Here is a 21787-nt window from a genome sequence, read left to right on the forward strand (position 1 = left end):
TCTTTATCTCCAGGTAAAGAAACGAGACTATTTCTGACATGTAACTTAAATGTGGCACTAAAATACGTCTACCTTGATTTTAAAAATGTGTTAAAGTATTTGAAATTGATGATCCTGTAGAACATCCTTAAGAACATTTTGATCTTTTTAATATAAGAACAGCAAGACTAACCACATATCATTCCATGAAATATACTGCCTTTGCGAATGTTGTATTTTTGTCCAATGGATCCTGGTTTTCACAGTTTTCAAAAATCACAACACATTACATCGACATTTTAACTATTTGGATACTGTCTGAAAAACAAAGAAATACCTGTTTGAATCCAATATTTTTTTATTAGATTCAGCTCCTTAAGTTAGTATCATTTTAATGAGGGAATCTTGCCTAAAATAAGGGGGTCAGGTTCCTACATGCAAGTGAAGAACTCCAATAGTAATAATTGCATCTACAGTGCATTTGAATAATGTCTGTCTGAAATATGTGTTTAGTTCTACAAGAATATTCATTTTTGAAATTTGCATTTATGTTGTTGATAGTAGTTTCAGTAAGTGAACTTAATATTTGTAAAAAGCCTGGAGTCCATTTTCATACACATTTAATAAATATATGTACTTTAATTTTCCACATGCCCTTTATTATCTTCTGGAAAGATTGGTCTCAAAACTGTTTTGATAGTACCATAAACACAGCTGAATATACTTTATTGTACAAAATAGAAACATCATTGATATCTAGAGCTCAATCTGAGGAAAAAAAAGTCTTTTGAGTCCAAATATGTAGATTTAAAGTAGATTAAACATGAAAAACGGGTATGTAAATGTAACACGGGAGGATTATAAATTATAGATAAATGAAAAGATCCATATACTTTGAAGGCAAGCTGTCATCATTCCCAAGAGAGTATATATGCTATTAAAGATAAATTAGGGGGTGGAGGATGGGTCTGGGGAATAATTTCTAGAGATTTTTTAAATTAATAAATGGTAATGACATTTAATTTGGATTTGCAAGGATACTCTATGCTAGAGGAGGATGTGAATTTCCATGCTGCTCATCTGCAACAGTCACTACTATATCATGACTAAGAGGTGATTAAGGGTATTATGAGTAAAATGCTCATAGCATATAATGGAAATATCCATCAGTAATTATAAATGTGACAGCTTTAGTGTACTTATAACCTTTAACGTTTAAAGGCATTGCTTATTTTCAAATAATCTCTAAAAGTTGCTAAAAGCACTGCTGCACAACCAGGATATGGTCAATATTTGGAAAAGAGTCATAATTAAAGCATGACGACATTAAATTGTTATTTTAACAACCTCTAATACTCTGCTGTGTTTTCACTACCAGCAAAGTTGTGAACTTTTTCTTTGACTTTTCTTTTTTTTATTTTACAAAGCTACCTTTACAGAATCTGTATCCTTAAAATTTTGTAAATCTGTATGATCTATATACTGTATGGGCAAAATAACACCATTATGGCCTCTGAAGACAAAAACAAATGGTCCCCATAGAGTATATCTACAGTATTAGTGTGGAGTGTTATTTCAAAGATATCTTCAGATTTTAGTAGAATACATGTGCAAAAATATAATTTTACACTTGTTTACACTTGTTCTCTTTTTATTTCGGAGTGCTTGCAAAACCATTTCAGACAAATATTTAGTTTCAACGGAATTTATTTTTCACTTAAATGAGTGGAAGGTGACATTAATTCTTTGAAGAAAAACTGAACCCTAACCCTAACCTAGTGCAAACCCAAAGCTAGAGTTAGGGTTAGGATTCTTGCAAAATGTAGAAACTTTCTGATGGCATGGCCGTGTTTTTCAATGTTATCTTCAGATTTTTTTTTCATCTATATACTGTATAAGTTCATCTATTTGCACTGCATTGCACAAAAAAGGGAATGTTGCCTACATTACGCTTAACACAAAGGTTTGAAAGAAACTGATAATAGAGTTCAAAATCTTGACTTTGACATTGAGTGCACATACATATTAAGAATATGAACCCAACTTTGGGGTTTTCCTGAGTTTTACCCCAGTTAACCTTGAAACCAAGCTCAAATCACCATCCAAAACAACATTTCCAATAGTAGAATACTTGGTCAAAAATATAATTTTACCCTTGATGATATTTTCTCTTTAGTTTGGTGTGCTTGCTTAAACATTTCAGATATTTTGTTTTAGTGAAGTATATTTTCTTTGATGAAAATCTGAATCCTAACCCTTACCTATCACAAACCCAGAGCTAGGGTAAGAGTTAGGATTCATTTAAAACGTAGATACTTTTTGATGGCATGGCTGCATTTTAGGACAGAAATGATATTTAGGACAACTGTTATTTCAATGATATCTTCAATGTTTTTTCTTAGGGTTAGGATTCCTGCCAAAGGTACATGTATGTATCAGAATTATACAGTGTTATTCAGTTTGGAAAGTTAATATTGGTCAGCAGCTCACCCTTATCTTCTGTTTATTCATTTCTATCAAACAGTATCCTTGTGAATGACAAAGCAGGCACAGGAAGTTTCTCTTGGTCTTATTATAATATATACACACATATTTAATATTTATTTACTAAGATGATCATCCACTGACACTAATTTAGATGTACAGTTGCTGAAGGGCAGGGCAGCAGGAGTTGCAGCCTGTGAGGCTATGCCAATGAGGATTTCAAAATTAATGTCCCTCTTGTCAGTTTTTTTTTGCCAGGGCTTCACAGATTTCAAGAAGGCTCTGAGGCTATCTGAAAGGGGTCACAAATGTCTTTCTTTCTTTTTTACAAGCCCATTTTCATGGCGCTGTTATGACAACATTTACCAATGAGATATGTTGTGAAAAACACAATGTGTTTAATATTTATGAAGTGACACAAAATTCAGTGTTTGAAAATGGTTACAATCTCTGTATTAATTTAAATCAGCTGTTGCATCAGTTAGCCTATTTATAATACAGTGTTTAGGATCTTAAAAAATGAAAATAAAAATTTAAGATGAAGACATATGGCTGCTCTCAACATAATATTTTTTATGTTGAAAAAATATTCACATTTGTTCAAGAATTTGCTTAATAGTGTATATCTTTATTTGGCTTCGACCCAATTTTCCAGGAGAGTAAATGCCTGGCCTTGAGCATGAGATCATTACAACACCCCCACAAGGTGGAATTTGCCAAGCGTTTGCCTAAGGATGAAGCTAGCATCAGAGGAAGGATATGCAATTGTGGAGTCTGCATAAAAAGTGTCCACTACCTGTATAAATATTTTGTAAGGCATGGATAAGGGTTACTGTTAAACCTAATGCCATTATTCTGAGCTATAGATCATCTACTGTAAAGATCTATCAATGTTAAAAAGTATAATACATTAAATATCTTTTTTTAATAACTGCTGATAATAAAACCTAAATGCACTACTGTAATTTATACTGTATATCTATATACTGTGCTGCCCACAGGGGCTAGTTTATGAGGCCTACAGTATAATATTTTATACTACCAGGTAGGAAATATGATATAGAGATTAGAAGGCTACTACAGAGATATTACTTGATACTGAGCACTTTTGACAAATTAGTTACATTTTCATTCTCAAATTAATACTCATGGTCTCAGCTTTTCATTTCCTTAGCACATTTATTATGATCATGCAGCAAAGGTAAAGAGACAACTTTAAATGTGATCCTGTAAAAAAGGACTATAAAGCTTAATGAATGGCAAAATACAGTAGAACACTGGTAATGTAGGTAACCGTGATATTTGGTGATTTATAAATAAAAGCATGTTGATATGGTTTTATTAATTTGACTTTTTAACAGGAATCCTGCACAAAATTAAACAAGGATAGGGATTTGTATTTGATTTTGTTAATGTCTACAGACATACCCTTTTCTACATTAAATTGTATTTTGTATAAACTGAATATTCCTTGATTTTGTTTATCATAATGTTCCCTAGTTTTCCCCCATTTTAGATATATACATTTTAGACATTTTCTTTATCTAAAAGTGTGTTACTACTTTTAAAAGTTGCTTGCAAGACAGGTCTTTGTTATTGTTGATTCATTTTAATTACTAGAAGAACATTGGGGCAGGTCAGTCTATGATAGCTTATTAGCTGTCCATTCCCTAGAGACTGTTATTGGCCTAAATTATTGTAAATAGACACACTAGGTGATAGTTAGTTAATAAATTACATAAGTATGTAATTAACATTGTTACATGGGTGAATTAAATGGGATGTTTGGGTATATAAACAACCTGGAGAGGTTGTTTTGGAGTGTTTTATGGTATTAGCTTAAAGAGCTCTGCAATAAAGCTTCTTGCTCTGTCCAGTATTTATATGTATTCAGATCTCTTGAACCATCATGTTTAAGGATGGAGTGTGTCACACCTATATACCAAATAAAGTAGACATAAGATACATGGTTCACAAGATAATGTTTGAATTAATGTAAACCATGCACTCAGTTGCATGCTCTAAATTTATTTATGTTTTAATTGTTTTAGCATCTGACACAGCACAAGAGTGCAAAATAAAGGATTAAGTTATTTTAGATTACAAAACTGTATAAAACACAACATACTGATACTCCCTGCTTTCTTATGTGTATATACTATAGACTCATGGGTAATATATTTTCTAATGCTTGAATAGTTTTCTGTATGTGAAACATGTATGTCAGTAGCAATTTTAGAATTCAGTACTGATGGCAATTATCACTTACAATTTTAGAAATTAGAATCTTCTTCTAATAACAAAAATAGCAGACTTTCTTATCTGTCTGAAATGTTGCTGCATCCTGCAGAATGGCAAAGATGCTCATGATCCACATAATGGTCATAAACATTCCTAACATACAACACATATACAGGTAATTAGAGTAGATGTAGTCAATTACAGTATCATGCCTTTCTGCCCATGGATGGTAGGAAAACATGTTTTGCATAAAAATATGTATTCTCATACCTGGATCACAATATGTGCTATTAATTGTACTGGTACCAATGCTGCTACTAGCATTGATACCTGTTATGTGTTATATGCAATTATTTGAAGCAAGATAATGCCATAAAATTGTTTGTATACATTTATACTGTACAATTTTATGAGCTGCTATTGTACACTGTGTCTCATTCAAGGACAGGCTACAGCATACAGTATATCAAATGTCAGCTATTATTTTCCTAAAGAGTAAAAACAATTTCATATTCAGTAGTTCACTCAAACCTTAATTAAAGTGCAGAAGGGCCATGATTCACAAATATGAGGTGAAGGTAGGAATGCAAAAATGAAATTCACAAGCAAGTAACAAGCGTGATATTTATATGTACTGTAGGTAGGTGGAAGTGGGCGAGATTAAAGTTTGACCCCCCTACCAAATTTATTTTTAAACTCCATTTATTTGCTTTTTTCTCTCAATTTGTTATTTGAAGTAATTTTGTGCATTAATTATATACTCCATAAAGTAAATGTCTTTTTCACTGCCTTGTTCACTTATTGTTTCCTTTTATGAGGACGTCATCTTCTGTGCGCTCAAAGTAGGTAACTAAAACAACACAGGTTAGGATCAATGTTATGTTTGTCGTTTAATTTGTAGATTCTGATCAGAGTGTGAGGTGTTGAATCACATATCCACACAGACAGCCTTGAATAAGAAAGATAAGATATCATAGAATAGGCAAGGTCTGTGTTTCCTTGCCGGTGACCATAAGTGTTGTGAAAAGAGAAAATATGTGGCAACACCATTATCTTGGGACTAATGCTCTTTCACTTGTTGGCAGTCATTCCTGTTTCTACTGAGGGTCAGATACTGTATGCAACAGAAGGAGTTGTTTCAGTATACTGTCCAAAGCCTCAGTAAACTGACACAACATGCTAAAAAAAGAAAGTTGTTCACTAATCAGTCACAGCCTTTCAAAGTTGAAAAAATATGTCCAAATGTCACTTGTTTTGTGTTTTGATCAGAAATGCTGAGGTACAGAGAAATCCCTCTTTCCTTTACCACCAAGGACATGAATAATGAAGGGTCATTAAAGAAGCTGTCATTATCATCATTAGAAGACTAACACATACTGAACATGTACTTTATTTCTATTGCAGTGGTTATTGGTATTTTTATTCACGCAATAAAAATACCAATACCAATTATTGGTAATTTGTCCTGTTTATACTGATGTTATGTTTCACTTTTGTTTATAATAAAGATATTTCTGTTGAATACGGGTAAATGAAAACAACCAACATGTTTAATTAATTTTCTAAAAAAAGATATACCTAAACAAATATTTGAGTATACCAGATCTAACAGCAAGTTTGTGTAATTAAATAAATTGCTGGTAGTTTTATTATGCAGGTTAATATTGTGCTGGTTGCAAAGCACAAAATACATTTACATTACAATTTAATTTTGAAATACGTAGCTTAAGTATTTTTGTACCATACCATAACACTATATCATACATATATAGTATTATTAATTTGATGTCATTGCCTTTAATGAAAGCTGAATTACATTTAAATAATGTGTACAATTATTATGAGCAAAATCTTTATTTCTCTTCTTCCTCTTGCAACTTGGACTGAGCATTGTCCAGCGCAACATTGAGACCTGCTTGATGTTCACAAAATATTTGTAATGTATCTTTTGAAAGGTCAATAACACATGCGTTGTGTATACAATATTGTGCAAAACCCAATCACTGACCTTATCACACACCTCTGAGTCTGTGAGTTGGCAAGGGTGAAAGAGCCATGGGCGAAATTAGCAAAGGTGAGCAATAATGTTATTTACATCACACACTACTTGCACATTAACTGAACACACACCTTTGTTATCAATTTGAAGGTTCAATAGATGTTCTGTTTTTCGGTGGTTGTTATACATGTTTGCAATTGATTACATCAGGCACACTTGGAAACTGATAAATGCAGTGTTTTGAGATGATGCACCATGAAAGAAGAATATATTATGAAAACACATTCCAAATCCATATGTTCTCTCTCATTTTTCAATATGGTTGCATTAACATGGTGTTCTGTATTGTGCACACCTGAGTGGTTAATACTTGAAGTGGCACAGACAATTCTCTGAATAAGAACCAGTGACGAAAGGAAGTGCAGCTGTCACCTTTACTGCAAAAGCCAATGTGTCATATATTCCTGTCTCCATAAATATCATCCTGTAGTAACTGACAGAAATTTAACATGCTTTCCTTGTTAAGTCAGAAGGGACATACAATATGCATTTAGTGTCTGTGACATCTTGAAAAAAATATTTTAAGAAATCTCCCTTCCATGCTAAAATGCTAATAAATATTCCATTCTCTATAAGAAAGAGTTCCCTATCTCAGATTTGTACACATATACGTATACTGTACACACTTATCAGTCAATACTTTTTTTCGTATTATACAGTACACTTTGGTTGTTTGTTTTCTGTGTTCTTGTTTCTGAAAGCTTTGTTGCAATTGATGCAACCTATTTATATTCTGCATAATTGTTTACCCTGAAGACTAAACTGAGAAATAGCTCCCTTGAAATGCCTCTTTCAGAATGCAAATGCATGACACTAATGCAGTATGCACAACAATCAAAATTAATTCTCATGGAAATGTTAATGAAACCACACCTCAAAATGTGTTTACCATCGATTAGTGCCTTACCTTACCATATTTGGATATACAGTATGTATGATATAAAAGCAGAATATATTTGACAAAACTGATGACTGAGCTTGACGTTTATTCTACCTCAATGAAGAAAAGCTTTTTTTTTCTTAAAAATAAAGAATACATTCAAAATCATTGTGATTTGGCTATTCATGCATGACAACATTCTTAGTTTATGTTTTAGCATCTGCAGCAAATTCAGTCTGTCCTCAATTAAAAAAAACAACATTTAACAGTAAGTGATAACAAGGGTATATTCTACTGTGGTCATGTTTCAAACTTGTTCCAAAAACAGACAGAGAAAACAAGCAAAAGGTAGTTTAGTGCTCTTTTACTTATAGTGCAATAAAAGAAAACTATAACAAGGAAACACTTGAAATGCCTCTTTGTCAGTAGTTGGGCAGCTATGTTCTAGTTAAATTAAAGACTCCAAAACAATGTTTGACTTTAAACACAAACAAACGTTTCCAGTTTCAACAAGTTCTCCTAATGCAGCCTATCAAGCTTCAAAAGAAAGCTTTGCATTATGTGCAGGTGATCTTATCTATCACTTTATCATATTACCAATTCACGATCTATATTTTGTTCACATGTAACAATTAACAATTAACAATTAACCTGTAAGCTACTCAAATAGAATGGGTTTTTATGCTTACAGTAAAGAATAATTTAAAACTCTATAAAATAAAAATGTAAAGCTATATACTGTAAAGGCTAATATAAAATACTTTTCAAGAAATGTTAGTTCCTATTTTATCTTGCTTTACATTATGAAAACAAAGAAAAAAGTATAGATTAAGTGTAAAAAAGATATACAATATTATTCCCCTGAATCATATTGCGTGATTTGCTCTAACTTTAACAATTTATATTCCACAGCTTTGGGACTAAACTGAAAAAAGTGGATTGAAAATTCTCACGGTAAAACTTTCTCAATTCCAATTAAAAATCCATTTTATTATCAACATAAAATTACCAAAAGTTTTGAGCAAGATTTAATGAGAAATTTTAAACTGAATAATTAATTATAATTCAGTGGATACCGTGCTTACTTTTATTCATTAAGTTCATTTGTACAGTGAGGTCTGACATTAAATTTAGCCACACCCAATTAACTTCACAGTTTGGAAAAAAAAAGCTCTTTTAATGGTCTGTTGATCACACAAAAACCTTACAATCGCCAGGAACTGTCACCAGATATGCTGCAGATAAAAAAAGTAAGCCTCTACTGCATAATAAAATGCTCAATGATAATTCCAACAGAGGACTTGTTTTTCTCTGTAAGTCTTGATTTTCTCTTTACTGAAAAATGTTTTCCTGCTATACTGTATATTACAATCTAAATAATATTATTCTTTATATTTAACTCCTGATCCATCAACAGATAAGCTTGTCTGTGAAAGATTTTTTATGTACAGTTGGTTAAAAACTACGCCCACATATTTAGACATACAGCATTTGACCTTCATCTAGTCACCGAGTCCTAATAGCAGATATAACTAACCTCATTGACAAATAATGAACACAAATTCTACTTTGTCAATATTTATTTAAAGACAACAGCTAGTATTCAACTAACTAGTATTAACTTTGTGTGAAAAAATTATTTGGGACTGTAAAAGGTCACGAAAAGTCTGCATTTACAACATAGTTCTTAAAATAACAAATTGTTCCACTGAGCTAAACATATCATAGTACAACAATACATATCTTTGGGTTCACTGTGCATGAAGGAGTGACAAATTAAAGTTAAAAAGACAGTTACAGTACAAAGGCCAGAGAAGTTCATAGCTACATCATTTCAATCTACACACTATTGAAGTTCTTGTCTTCATGTCATCTGAAACTAGTTTGTGCTTCCTCCAGGTATTCAAAACTGGTATTCGAAATTGCCAGGTATTCAAAACCTTTTGCTCTGACAAACCTAAATTAATTTAAGTGCATGAAATTAACTTAATGAGCCACACAATGTGAAGAGTTACAGTACATCTGTCTATGTGCAATAGTTGTGCTTATTATTTCAGAATAAATACATTTAGTTGTGTAAGGCCTCTCAGTCAGGTAGTGAATTTTAAGCAAAGATTTGACCATGGAGACCTAGGTGTTTTCATTATTTCTCAGAGTTAAAGCTATATTAAAACACAGATCAGAAAAGGGTATAAACACATTTCAAAGACCCTTAGCAACATCTGAGTAAGGTGAAGTCACTCATTAAGAAGTGAGTGGCGACTTTGAATGAGTTAAGAAGTTCAAAGCCTGAAATGGGCAAAAATGTTTTGTTAACAATATCACAGTCATTGTATAAATAAGGATTGTATGGGATTGAAAAAAAACATCTCTAAACCTGCATCCACAACAAAGCACCAGAGTGATACTGCAAACATGTGGCTAAAATGTTATGGTCAGATGAGTAACAGTTGGTAATTACAAAGGATTTCATCTTATGAAATCCAAATGTAGAGGAAAGTTTTAAAATTGGAGTGAAAATTTAACTTTCAGTAGGACAATGACCAAGAGCACAAAGCAGTTACATTGGTTACCAAAGAACAAGAAAGCAAATCTCCTTAAGTGGTCCAGACTCTAGTCGTTTTGAGGATACTGCTGCCCATAAGTGATTTTAAAAAATGAGACTATTGGAAACCTCTCCCTGTAAGAGACCACCAAGCAATTTGAAATAGTTTGAACAAATCTCACAAGAATAAAGGGCCAAAAGTGCACCAGGTTGGTGTGCAAGGTTTGTACACACTTACCCAAAAGGACACCTGGCTTTAATTGCTGCGAATGGTGCTTCTACCAAATATTGAGTTCATGGGTCTGAATACTTATGCAATCAACATATTACAATTGTTTTCTCACGTTTTTGCTGTTTTTTACTTTTGACTTATATTATCCTGAGAAGTCTTCATATTGAACACTGAAACTTAGAATAAGATATTAAGTTTTAAAATATGTATATTCCCAACTCATCCGACATCCAATATGTAATATCCAACATTTTATAATTTCAAAAAATGGGCCATCATAGGAAAGGTCTGAATAATTTTTCAAGGCCCTTTATCTGTATGCTGACTAAAAATGTTAATTCACAAGACAATTATAAATGTCGTTATATGTCATTTCTTTAAAAAAACTTTAAAGGTTTCTGCTGTCCTCTGCACTCCCAGTCTGTGAAGAGATCTTTTGCCTTTTCAAAGACAATGTGTTGGGTATTTAAAAAATTTTTTATATGCCTCCCATTAGGATTCTAACACGTAAATCTGGATTCAATTAGTATTACTCAGATGCGTTCCTTGTGCTGGTTTTCTAGTTTTGCAAATATGTTCAAAAACCAAAGTACTGATTAATGTTTTACAGTGTGGTAATATTTGCTTTGTTTATAGAATTATATAAATACTTTCCTCATGTCTTTAGTACATTTGAAGCATTTTCTTATACATTATATATCTAAAAGTATAGATTACCATAGGAGCTATTGAAAACATTCATTTATGAAATAATAATTTAGTAGACTATAGGTCACCACTGCAGCACATATTTAGATGGATATATGAACTAGAAAATATTTTACTAAATCGCTCACCAATTTATAAAGGACTTTATAAAACAGCTTAATGGACCTCAAGGAATTTAGATCTCAGTTAGTATCCACATAAATCTCTATTGATGAATACATTTCAGTATACATATTAAGCTTTCACTAAAGAATTCTGGTTTTGAAACCCAAGCATGAACTTTTATGGTCATGAAGGTTATTGTAACACATTAGTTTCACCTTGATTGCAGGACATTGAACTTGGCACTTCTTTCAAAAAGGTCAGGTCTTGGGAAGTGTTCTAGTGAGAGGGCTACACTTTAAAATGTCAGCCTCTAATGATAGATTTGAGAAATGTCAGTCATAAGGTCAAGTGTTTATGGTTAGATAAAATTATGGAATAAAAACTAATGGCTGTAACTGCCAAATTCCTTTTAACTGTTTACTGTGTGACACTCTTTAGTCACATCTCTTTTCAATCACTATGGATAACGTAATTTATTTACTTATTTTAAATTCTATTTTGTTTAGGTCAGGGGTCATAAACAGGAAACTCATGGGCAGCAATCAGCTTAGAACACATTTTCCTTGGCCTCAAAAACAGATCATGAAATCAAAGTTATTGCAAATTTTCAAAATACATGAGCAGATTTCTCTTTGATCATCATAAGAAACTAGGGATGTGGAAAAAACTGCATTTGCTACTCCATGAAAAGTTTATACTTTATTCCTACAATTTCGTTTTTCATTGAGAAATATAACAAAATCTTCTGTTGTTGATCTTTTATTTTCTTTAAAAAACACTTTTGAATTATTTTTTTTTATAGTATAGGGGATAGTTTACCTGTTTTAATTGTTTTTCACAAGCGAGTATGATCATAAGCTATGGACAAATGTGTTATGTATTTTCTCCTTAAGTTATATTTAAAAAAACAGTGTGTGATTTGTTTGTGTTTTATGTATTCACATTCTTCCAAACCTACCTTACTTGATAAAGGGCTGTTTAAAATTTGATTCACTACAAACTTTCTCTGATTGTAGACTGTCACTGGGCTGCCATAGTGATCATCAGTGCACTGTGTGAGGACAAGTACAAAATCCATTCTTGTGATTTCTCTTATGGATAAGTATGAATTACATGTAATTACTGGGATAAAGGTTTTAAACTAAACATGGAGACCGAATAAATGAAATGTCCAATTCCTGTAAGGTGTTATTAAAACACAAGCTACAAATGAATTCAATGAAAACAGATGCTGCTGTATCAGGAGTCAAAACATGAATGTTGAATAACATGATGTTTAATTATGAATTAATTTGTTTTAAACTTTTAAACAAAAGTTTTTTTTTTTCAACCAAAATCAGACTTCTGCTTTTAGACTCATGTTAAACCAGTGAAGTAGATTCAAAGACTCTACTTGTCTAAGCAGATTTAAGTTTATTTAGTCAAGGTACAGTATGATTGTATTCTGCTGAAAATGTACAGTACAAAAGAATCAGACTACAAATAAAACTTTTTTTTTCTATTAACATTCCATGGAATAAGCCAATTAAATCAAGAAAGTATTACAATTTCTGTGTACCAGGTCTACTGTAAAATTAAATTGGTGTCTATAAAGTAAGTTCTTCAATGAGATGATAAATTCAGCACTATTTTTGTAACAATAAATGTCCAGTGTTCGACAGTAGAGGTGCACAATTTTTAATTCCTTTTTTGACAAAGGAGAATAAAAGATTCTCCAGTACAGCTGCACATATCTCAAACGGTGATAATTTATTTGTGCAAAGTTGGAAATACTGACAGAACAAGATGATAAATAGCATTATCCAGCATTTTTTAAATAAGAAACAAAAAACTTTGGATTCTTTATTAATTGGTAGAGATTGGCAATAGTAATTGTGAAAGTGACTTGATAATCAATTAAAAATCACTTAATCTTAATTAAAAATGAATTAATTTCACTTAATTAAAAATGTAATATTTTTAATTGAAATGGATTTAGGCCACACTTCTTTAAATAAACCTCTTTGCATAACACTTGAAAACACTTTGAAAAGCAAAGTCAGTTCTTAAAACTACAAGTAGGAGTTGCTTTATGCATTGGCTCCTATAGATACAGTCTTAAAAGGTGCTATATAAAAAAAGGATGATTTATTCTGAAATTTCCCCCTGCGTTGCGCTGTATGTCACAGTGAGAATGAAAGATAAAATAAAAACACTGACAGGGTACTTTTTATTTTGCTTTTAATGTTTTAAATGAACCAGCAAAATGTATCCAACTCAAGGGGATTTTAATTCTCCAATTTATTATATACTGTGCAGTACGAAGTAAATATTATTTAATCTTTGACAGTATAGAGCATTTTGTTTATCTGAAATCCATATCATGCCTACAGCCTTGTCACTGTATATGGGCTATGCCTGTGCTGTAGGCACTAATTTTAAAATGTCCTTGGTATGAAAGGCAGTAGGAAAAAGTTCAAACTCAAGATCAAATCAGCATGTCTGTTACAGCCATGTAGCATTGTAAATACCAACAAAAATGATCAAGAAAAATAAGTTTTAGTGCTATAGAAACTCTGACAACGGACTGAATTTAATTAGACAATTGGTTACTTCTTGAAAAATATATATATATACAGTATACTGTACATCTACTCCATGAGGTGATGTTGCCTGTGTTGTAAATGCACACCGTGTCATAAATCAATGGAGCAATTATATGTTTTTTTCCAGCATGATTAATACTCCAGACAGCTTGAAAAAACTAAAGTAAAGCTATAAAACGGGTATATTAGTTATTACCAGTCCCATACGCACCATATTGAACTTCTGAACTATTAAATAGAATAGTTAAGTGGTGACTGGAACACTATAAATATGTTAATTGAACTGGATAATAATAAAGACTCAAACATTGCTAGTGTTTTTTTTTGACAGAATCCACAACATGCTACTAGAATCACAAACTATACATTTGAGTTTGTAAGAAGTGGACAGCAAATGAGAGCATTTTATTTAAAATACTTTATTTAATTATTTTAATGTTTTATATTGTATTTTGAAGAGGATGAAAAAGTTCTGTTAAATATTGTCGATTCTTCATTTGCTCGGTGTGTCCTTGTGACCATATAATTTAATTCAATGGTGTAAATGACAACATTTATAAATACATACATTTATTTATCATTATTATTAGGTTTAATATTCTTGTGAGGAGAAAAGGGTGAGCAAGATGTTTATTTGACTGTTGTGTAAATGTTATCATATACGTTTGGCACAGTAACACACTGGATAACACTGTTGCTTGGGGGTCCTAGGTTTATATCTGTCTCACTATGGAGTTCCATGTTCTTCCCATGTTACTGTGGGTTCTCTCTACTGTAGGTTCTCCAGAGTCTTTCTACACTCCAAAGACATGACGTCCAGGTTACATGTTTTTTTTTTATAAATTGCCCTCTGTACTGTATTTGTTTATGAGTAAATGTTAGTGTGTCCTACAGTGGACTGACATCCCATCCAGGGTGATGTCCTGTCTTGTCACCTCTGTATGCTGACTTAGGCTCCATCTCACTGCAACTTGACATCATTTTGCATTCAATCATATAAAAAGCAAAATATATACAGTGGTGTGAAAAAGTGTTTGATTTCTGATTTCTTATTTTTTTGCATGTTTGTCACACTGAAATGTTTCAGATCATCAAACAAATTGAAATATTAGACAAAGATAACACAAGTAAACACAAAATGCAGTTTTTAAATGAAGATTATTATTATTAAGGAAAAACCTACATGGCCCTGTGTGAAAAAGTGATTGCCCCCTAAACATAATAACTGGTTAGGCCACCCTTAGCAGCAACAACTGCAATCAAGCGTTTGCGATAACTGGCAATGAGTTTTTTACAGCGCTGTGTAGGAATTTTGGCCCACTCATCTTTGCAGAATTGTTGTAATTTAGCCACATTGGAGGGTTTTTGAGCCTTAACCGCTTTTTTAAGGTCATGCCACAACATCTCAATCGGATTCAGGTCAGGACTTTGACTAGGCCACTCCAAAGTCTTAATTTTGTTTTTCTTAAGCCATTCAGAGGTGGACTTGCTGGTGTGTTTTGGATCATTGTCCTGCTGCAGAACCCAAGTGCGCTTCAGCTTGAGGTCACGAACAGATGGCCGGACATTCTCCTCCAGGAGTTTTTGGTAGACAGCAGAATTCATGGTTCCATTTACCACAGCAAGTCTTCCAGGTCCTGAAGCAGCAAAACAGCCCCAGACCATCACACTACCACCACCATATTTTACTGTTGGTATGATGTTCCTTTTCTGAAATGCTGTGTTACTTTTATGCCAGATTTAATGGGACACACACCTTCCAAAAAGTTCAACTTTTGTCTTGTCAGTCCACAGAGTATTTTCCCAAAAGTCTTGGGGATCATCAAGATGTTTTCTGGCAAAACTGAGACGGGGCTTTATGTTCTTTTTGCTCAGCAGTGGTTTTCGTCTTGGAACTCAGCCATGCAGGCCATTTTTGCCCAGTAATGGTGGGCAAAAATTTCTTATGGTGGAGTCATGAACACTGACCTTAACTGAGGCAAGTTAAGCCTGCAGTTTTTTGGATGTTGTTGTGGGTTTTTTGTGACCTCTTGCATGAGTTGTCGCTGCGCTCTTGGGGTAATTTTGATCGGCCGGCCACTCCTGGGAAGGTTCACCACTGTTCCATGTTTTCACCATTTGTGGATAATGGCTCTCACTATGGTTCGCTGGAGTCCCAAAGCTTTAGAAATGGCTTTATAACCTTTTCCAGACTGATAAATCTCAATTACTCTGTTTCTCATTTGATCCTGAATTTGTTTGGATCGCAGCCTGATGTCTAACTTTTGAGGATCTTTTGGTCTACTTCACTTTATCAGGCAGGTCCTATTTAAGTGATTTCTTGATTGAGAACAGGTGTGGCAGTAACCAGGCCTGGGTGTGGCTAGAGAAATTGACCTCAGCTTTCCAAAGATGCTATAAACCACAGTTGATTTATGTTTTAACAGGGGGGGCAATCACTTTTTCACACAGGGCCATGTAAGTTTGGATTTTTTTTCCCTTAATAAAAAAAACCTTCATTTAAAAACTGCATTTTGTGTTTACTTGTGTTATCTTTGTCTAATATTATAATTTGTTTGATGATCTGAAACATTTCAGTGTGACAAACATGCAAAAAAAAAGAAATCAGGAAGGGGGCAAACACTTTTTCACACCACTGTATTTTTCATATCTAGTACGCTTTTGTGCTGAGATGATACGACACAGTAGTCCAGTGTTTTTCAGATCACCTTTTTTTTTAGAAAAAAAAAGAATTTTCAGGCAATTGCAAGTTAAATTTAACTAGAAAGCAATGACATAATATTGAATGTGAATCCATCTCATTTACCACCCAGTGGGACAATTGAATTGTGTTACACAATAGCAAACTATAAATCAGTGGCCCACAGGTCAGAGTGATTGCTCCACACCCCTCTACTGTACCAGTACCAGTTTAACATGTATTGACAATCCTTTTCCCCAATGACATCAATAACACAGATATCTTTAAAAACTGTTGCAGCTAAGTCTTAGTTATTATGAAATAGTAAGCATTGAGGAATGTATTGAATGTGGCAACACAGAACACAGGCAGCAGTATTATCCCAAAGAATGAGAGCTGTGAGGTCTTATTTTTTAAATCTAAGATTAGTTATTGATTTATAGTTTTGCCCCAGGGTAAGTCACTTTACTTCTCCTGTAAAACTGAAAACTAGATATAAAAGACATTTTAAGGACCCTGTATTTCAGCCAAGCAGTTGCTGTTTTCAAAATATAAATGCACCCATTTTATCAAAGAATGATTTTTCTTTGTCCACTCTTTCAGACACAAAGCTTGATAGTAACATTTGTTTATCCCTGTTTATCCCATTTTTATCCATAAGGGCAGTAATACGAAGATAATTAAAATAAAATGCAACATAAAATTCAAAATTCTATTACCTCCCCCTTTTCATATCCCTTATAAACTATTCACCTATTTTATTTTATTCAACTATTGGCAACAACTGAATTGTTTTTCCCTCTCTTGTGTTTAAAAAAGTCCATATTTGAAAATTAAAGTTTTAAAATTTCTAGTGGAAGATATGCTAATCACATTAAATGCTTTGGTATAAAATATGCTTTAGTTGTTATTGTTATCCCTTAGCCTAAACCTCTTTACAGCCAATTTGAAAGGCCCCTGAATTAGAAAAATAAAGTGCCCTACTCAAATCACAAATTATTTGGCATACAGTAATTATATTTAGAACAAACCCAAAATAACTAGAGTACAAGGAGATTATAAAAGTTGTCTGTGACAATTGGGCCTTACAGGAATTTGCCCCAGAACACATTGCTACTCCTACAATAATCCCACCAAACCCCTCACAACTGGTAACCATGAATATGTAAATATATTGTAAAGTGAAAACACAGCACTGATTTGTGTATACTTACATGGTAAGTAAAGCATCTTATACAATACCTTAGCTCTGTCTATATCTATAGCTAGTGATATTTTCTTCATCTAATATTCTGAGCAGGGTTTGCCTTGCCTGATGAACTCTGAGCATAGGTGTCCATTGAGCTCTAGAGGTTTTCTTTACCTCTAGCCTTTGAAAATACAGCCTATTATAGTTTTCATAGTTGGCTTTTCCAATCTTTTAACAGAATTGAACCTTCCAGATCATTCAAACCTGGGTTCCTCAGGGGTTTTGCAGTATTTCACTGAAGACAGAACTCTAACTGCCCACCAGGGCACTCTCACCTCCTTCCCTCCAGAGAAAACTGGCTCCCTACAGAGAGAGTTTGCTGTTGGTAGCTATTCCTCTTCTTTGTCTAAAACTCAAGGAAGCAAATCACAGTCCCTTAAACACTCAAAGTCTTAAAATTCTAATCTTAAGTTTTTTTCTCTAAGGCACTAAAAAACCTTCATTTAAGATTTGCTGGCAAAACTAAATATTTTAACCTCCCCCAAGAGAACCTATAAACTCAAAGTGAAATCTTAACTGAGTCTCCTGAAAGACTAAACCTACTTACAGTATGTTTGCATATAGAGATCCTCCATCTCAAACCATGGTTTATGTAAGGAAAATCATAAACAACTGCATTGCATTCAGCTATTTAAATGTACCTTCCATATGGATGCACACATTTAATGGTCCCTTGGTAGTGCTGGAATCTTAGATGCTAAAGAAACAGTCCTGCCACAACCTCTTGGTAGCACAAGCACTTATCAATACTTGGTTGCCTGACTATAATCAACAGTATTACCTGCTACAGCTGTTAATTAAAAATATTTTTTTTTTTAGGAATGAAGTGTGCACATACTGTAGTTACTCTAATTACTTCTATTTTTCACACTATCTTGCATACATTACCATGTGTTCAACATGTCTCAAATTCACTTAGATTTTTACACAAGTGTATGATTTTTGAATACAGCATTTTATTACAAACCGATTATTCTTATCTCACCTCAAACTAATCCATCTGTTCTTATTCCTGGTCCTATAGGACCCCTGTGTTCCTTGTTGTATTAATTTTTGCGCATTAATTAATTTCTGTTTTGAGTCATTTTTTTATTTTTAATTTCTTAAAAAGTATCAACAATATCCAAATTAAATAGTTTCTGTACTGTATTCCTTTCATTAAATCACTAGTTTAAAAGTGACCAAATGAACTCGTGCAAAAGGAGAAAACATTGTTTGCAAGAGTGTCTGATAATGTCATTTCTACCTACAGTATGTCTGTACATTATAAAATGGTTACCTAGTAAGAGCATTTTAGTCAGATATTCTGAAGTGTCAATTCTAAATTAGTTAATTAAAGTTGAGTGTATGAAGTTCAGTATGCCAAGGTTGTTGGAAAAAAAGTGCTCTAAATATGGCATTTCTTTTTTTCAGAAAAAAAATCTAAACAAGGATGCAAATAAGATAGAGCACCAATTAGTGCCAGTGATTAAGTGCCTAGTTGGAATGACAAACAACAGGGTTTGTTTTGCAAACCAATAAAAAACACTGGTGCATGAGAATAGTTTACAATTGAAACCCTAAAATATAAATGGACTGGATACAAATTAAAAAAAAATAGAGCTCAAAGAAATACTGGAAAAATGAATTCCACCAGATGAAAAATAACCAAAATTACTTCAAATATCAAAGAGATCAAAATAAAATTGTTTGCAGGATTTAATTGGAAGTAGTTAGTCTGACAGAAATTCAAGAAAACATCTTAGTAATTCATCAAATGAATGAAAATAATAATTTTGATGACAGTCCTCAAGGTGTTTACATTTAGTTTTGATGTCAGCTGCTGACAAAAATATTTCATGCTACATTAAATTAAAAGTTCTCATAAAAATACATTTCATCCACAGTTGTAAAATATATTCCTTCCAACTACGACATGTTCAATACACTTGTGCTGAAACATGGTATACATCAAAACAAATGCATTTTGTTTCCTGAGAATGAACCATGCAAAACAAGATCCTGTTATTTAATTATAAATACAATGCCTTCCAAAAGTATTTGGTCAGTTGCAGTTTTTACCTTGTGTTCCTTTAAAGCTTGCAGTCACTACAGTAGCATATCATATTTGTTATATACACAAGGTACTCCACATATTACATCCAAAGAAAAAAAAGAAAGATGAAAAATAACAGGAAAACAGAAAAATCATGATTGTATAAGAATTGAAACCCTTGGCTGTGGTAAACCTTAATTAATGTAGGAGCACAAATTACTAATTACCTTAATGAATGACCATATTTAGTTAAGTGATCTCTGCCTGTGTGCAATAATATAGTTCTCATGATTTCAGAATAAAAACACCTGTCTGTAAGGCTAGTTGTTTAGGTAGTGAAGTTTGAGAACATTGCAAATGGAAAAGAGCTTTCAAAAACAAATTAAGAATAAAATTATATAAAGAAATAGAATAGGAGAAGGGAGTAAAAATATTTCAAAGAACCTTAGTAACTCTTTTATCCATTTAAAATAAATTAATAAGTGAAAGGCATTCAGACATTGCCTAGATCATCCTCTCCATACTGAGAAGCCAGGAGGAAACAGGCTGGGGATACCATTGTGAGGTCAAGGCACCTTTAAAAGAGTTAGAGTTTAGTGGCAGAGATTGAAGAAAATACCTATGGGGTCAACAATATCCCAATCCCTCCACAAAGAGGGCTTATATGGAACTGAAAAAAATACCAAATTTAGCATGCTGTTTGCAAACACAAAAAAACACCTAAATGATAACACACTGTAAACATGTAGTGAAAACCTTTGTGGTCAGACAGCACAAAATAGGAACATTTTGATCTAGATGCAATGTTTTGCATCAGATGCAAACCTCATATTGTGTGTTGCTTAGCCAACACTATTCCTACAAATGATGCTTTTTAATGACTGGAACATAAATGGAGCAATGTACCAACATATTTTAGATGAATCCTTCTTTCTGAGGAAAGGTGTGGATAACACTCACCTTTCTGTGAGAAAATGATCCAAAGAATAAGGCCAAAAGCTACATTTAAGTGGCTTAAGAATATGAAAAAGTCTTGTGTAACCCAAAATACAAACAATCGAAATGAGCATCTGTGGAGAGAAACTACTATTCATTAGTGATTCCCCAGGAATCTGAGAGAGCTTGAGCAAATCTGCACCAAGGCTGTTTGTAAAATTGGTAGAGACTTACTCAAAAAGACGTAATGCTCTAATTGCTGTCTAAGGTGCTTCCACCAGATATTGAGCATGTGAATACACCTGAAGAAGGTTCCGCGGCCGAAAGACTGTGTTTTCTTTCTTCTTTTATTCAGCATGGAATAAACCTATTACTTGTTCCTTTGCAGCCTATGCATGCTGACTTAGCTACCCACCTGAACTACTACATAATATAATAGTATCAACCTAATAAATATGACCTAATGTGCTTATGATATATACAGTATACCATTGTAAATGCACATGACATTTATTAATTTTTCAAGGGTCTTAACATGTGCAGACCAATCACAGATTTAATGTGATTTTTTTATACTTTCCATATTCGTCACTGAGCACAGAGTCCTGTTTTGGGGATGGCAGTCATCTATTTCTGTAGAACATCCATAGGAATCCTATCCAGTCAATAACACTGGTTATATACCTTAGTATAAGGGATTCTTAAATGACATTCTATTATAAGTCATTCTTAAATGACATAAGAAGTGGGGAATTTCTTGTAAAAGACTGACAAACTGATAACTACAACTGGTCTAAACTAAAAACCAATCATACAGCAGTCCCTAAGTATGAAAAAACACAATGTCATGGCTGTTTTTAGATTTTGTCTGGTGTAATAAACGTAGAAGGCTTAACAACCAAAATAGTTTTGATCTGCAATTCACTCTTGTTTCTTTGCAGTCAATGCACACTGACGCAGCTTTCCATTAGAACCACGTATTTGGATTTGCAAATATGACCATACCCAGAACCAGACTAAAGAGTGAATGCAATAAGAGGTATAAATAGCTATTACCAAAAAGGTGTGT

The sequence above is a fragment of the Lepisosteus oculatus genome, chromosome 10 (assembly GCF_040954835.1).
Source record: "Lepisosteus oculatus isolate fLepOcu1 chromosome 10, fLepOcu1.hap2, whole genome shotgun sequence".
NCBI classification, from domain to species: domain Eukaryota; kingdom Metazoa; phylum Chordata; class Actinopteri; order Semionotiformes; family Lepisosteidae; genus Lepisosteus; species Lepisosteus oculatus.